Below are 3744 nucleotides of genomic sequence, written 5' to 3' on the forward strand. Positions count from 1 at the left end.
GTATGTACATGTATACATATGCGTGTATACATGTATAAATATATGTATGTATGCGCATACATGTATATGTATGTATGTATACATATATATGTATGTATGTATATATGTATACATATGTATATATAATACATGCATCAAATAACATATCAATTTACATCTATTTTTTAAAAGCGACTTAATCTAATTTGTTTGCTTTACTCTACTCAAGGCAGACCTATATATGTTCGACCTGGCTCCTATGTATTTGGTCAACTTATTTTTACAAATAAAAAATCTTTTTGAGATATGAAAAGTGTATCCGTAAAACTTGAGAGTTGTCTCGGGATATTAGAAAATATAACAAATATCAAACAAAAAACCGAAAAATTACCTTGAAATCAACCAAAAAAATCTCTCAAAATCAACCAGATAATTGAAAAAATCTCTAAAAATCAACTATAAAACGAAAAAAAAAACTTTGAAATTTTTCAAAATCAACCAAAAAAAATCCCTATAAACAATGGACGACTAAAAATATATTATACACTTGATCTTATTTAAAGATACATTTGCTCTACAAAAATTATACCGACTCTTCTTGGCCCATCGTGGTGTCCGTTTTAAAAACAACGTACTAAATGCTAATAAAGTTTCTTGCCATATCGGTTAATATATATTTTCTTTGTCTAGAAAGAATTTGTCTTTGCACCACTTATTTAAAGTGACGCGTCTAAAATATCTACAAATTTAATTATGCTAGTAATTCTATAAATAGTATTTTTAGGATGATTTGATTTGTTTCCTTCCATGTATATGGTAGATTTCCTTTGTAAGCCCTTGGTATGTTTTATATATTCTCTATGAATAGGATGGTGGGAACATGAGATTATAGCCTCATATGGTATCAGAGCCCAATTCCACCCCTTACTTCGTTTTCTCCATCTCTCAAACTGTTTCTTGTCCCTTCTGCTCCATCCTCCCGTCTGTGTCTTCTGTGGTACGTCTCACTCACATCACGTGAAAAGCCGCTAAAACTGAAAATCGATCAACCTTCTCCACTGCCCTAGCCTCTAGCTATTGAAACCTGAATCGTTTTGCGATGACTGCCCTAGCCTTTGGAGAATCATTTTTCCCTCTCCATTTCCCTAACTACCGTCCCCTGATTCTATCTATTAAAAGAACTCTTACCAAAATCGTCTGTAATATAGCACATGATAAGGTAGAGTCTTCAACTCCAGCATCGCCTATTATCCATCTAGCCAAGACCGTTAGCAACATCCGCAACCTCATCCCCCTCACTCTCGATCCTTCTAAGGTACAATACCACTTTTGGCCAGAACTTTTCCAAGTTGTTGCTCGTGCTCACTGCGTCATCGATCATATAGATGGCAACAATTCTCCAGATGCCATCATCTCTAAGGCCAAGTGGGATCAATTAGATGACATTGTCTTGTATTGGGTATATGGCTCAATCACCGAAGACCTTCTTCACAATCCTCAAGCCAGGTTTAACTGCCCGTGAAGCATGGGTCCGCCTCAAGGATCTTTTCCATGACAACAAATGGGCTCAGTAAACCAGGATAACCAACTTAGTCATCTCAAGCGGGATAATTTCTTCTATATGGCCTCTTACTGTCAGTACCTCAATATGCTCTCTAATCAACTATTTGATGTTGATCACCTCTGTCGGTGATCAACGATTGGTGTTGCAGTTAATTAATGGTCTGTCCCGCAAATATGACACTGTCGTAACCATCATTAGCAACTCCATCCCTCTTCCCTCTTTTGGAACAACATACAACATGCTTCTTAAAGAAGAGACTCACCGTAGACGCCATTCAAAAAATTAAGCCAATTAGGTTATGGTTGCTACTTCACCACCACCTAAGTCTGCCTCCTACAACATTCCACGTGGGGGACAGTCACAACCAGACTCATGGGAAAACTAGAGGAAGATCTTTCACCCATCAACAATGTAGGTAACAACCTCGTCATAGTCAATACGATGCTACCTGTCCGACCTCACACTGGCCACCACAACCCTAGTCCTCTCCCTATTTTTAGGGTTCCCCATGAGAAATGCCTTATTGCCCATATCCCATGGGTGGACCTCTTCAACCATATGCTAGGCCTCCCAATGCTGGGATCCTTGGCCCTTCTCCTCGTCCATAAGCTCTTCATACAACTACATATGATGCCTCATCCGTGCAACTTACAGGTTTGCCTCACGATTTTAGTGTTATGCCATTGCAGCCCCTTGATGACTCATGGTACATGGACACAGGTACATCTTCTCACATGGATGCTAACCCAGTTACATTTCATACTACTTCTTGATCAAGTGTTATTCCTTCTGTTTATGTTGGTAATGGCAATCGTATTCCTGTTGTTGGTTCTGGAACCGCCTACCTCACCCTACAACTTACCCTCATCAATGTCCTACATACCCCACACATTATTAAAAACCTTATGTCAGTTCGACAATTCACAAAAGACAATAACATATTTATTTGACCCTTTTGGTTTTTCTGTGAAGGAGTTTCAAACCGGGGGCATGGTTATGAGATGTAACGACTCAGGGAACCTCTATCCATTCTGTCTACCTCTTAGGATGCCTCCTTTTTGTCCAATATCTTTTGCAACTCTGTCATCTCAGACTTGGCATCATCGTCTTGGTCATTCGGGGCACCACGTGTTCAACTTTCTTAGGAACAAAAACATGATTTCTTGTAATAAAGAGAAATGCTCTACACATTTATGTTCTTCTTGTCAAATCGCTAAACATAAGCGTTTACCTTTTACCCTTCCTTAACTAGTACTTATGATCCTTTTCATATAATCCATAGTGATATTTGGACATCACCTATGCTAAGCAAAAATGGCCATCACTATATCTTGTGCTGATTGATGATTTTACTCACTTTGCTTGGGTTTATCCTCTTAAACACAAAACTGAGGTTTTTGACAAATTTCTTCAATTTCGTGCATGATTAAAACTCAATTCGAGTGTGTGATGAAATGTTTTCAATATGATATGGTCACGAATTTGACAACTCTACCTTTCACTCCTTTACCAAACAAATGGAATTTTATTTCGCTTCTCTTATCCAAAAACTTCACCTCAAAACGACAAAGTTGATTGTATAATTCGCACCCTTAATGACATATCCCTCACTTTACTCACCCATGCTTCTCTTCCCCCTAACTTTTGGGTTGCTTCCCTTCATATGACAACATATCTTCATAATATTTTCTCCACAAATACTCTCAACTATGCAACTCCTACACATGCTTTCTATATTCGTGCACCATCTTATTACTATTTGAGAACATTTGGGTGTCTTTGTTTACCGTATTTATTCGCCACAATTCCTCATAAAATGTCTCCCCGATCTACTCCTTGTGTTTTCTTTGGTTATCCACCATCCCATCATAGGTACTACTGCCTAGAACTGTTCTCGAGAAAGCTCTACATCTCTTGCCATGTCATCTTTGATGAACACATTTTTCCATTCTCCAAATCACAAACCATCTCCGCATCATCATATGACTTCCTTAGCGATGATGCACCATCTCCTTTTATCTTTCAACATCTCATGACTAATACCTTAGGTTCCCCACAACTCCCACCTACCCCCTCAAGCATAGATACACCAAACCACCCAACCCACCTATCTTACCATCCAATACATCAGCTAGTTCTCCAACCATTGTTTATAGCCAATGACCTCATCCCCCGCCCACTGGACCACCACCCCCTTCCCC

Source organism: Cynara cardunculus (genome assembly GCF_001531365.2).
Source record: "Cynara cardunculus var. scolymus isolate 2C chromosome LG 16, CcrdV1, whole genome shotgun sequence".
Lineage (NCBI taxonomy): Eukaryota > Viridiplantae > Streptophyta > Magnoliopsida > Asterales > Asteraceae > Cynara > Cynara cardunculus.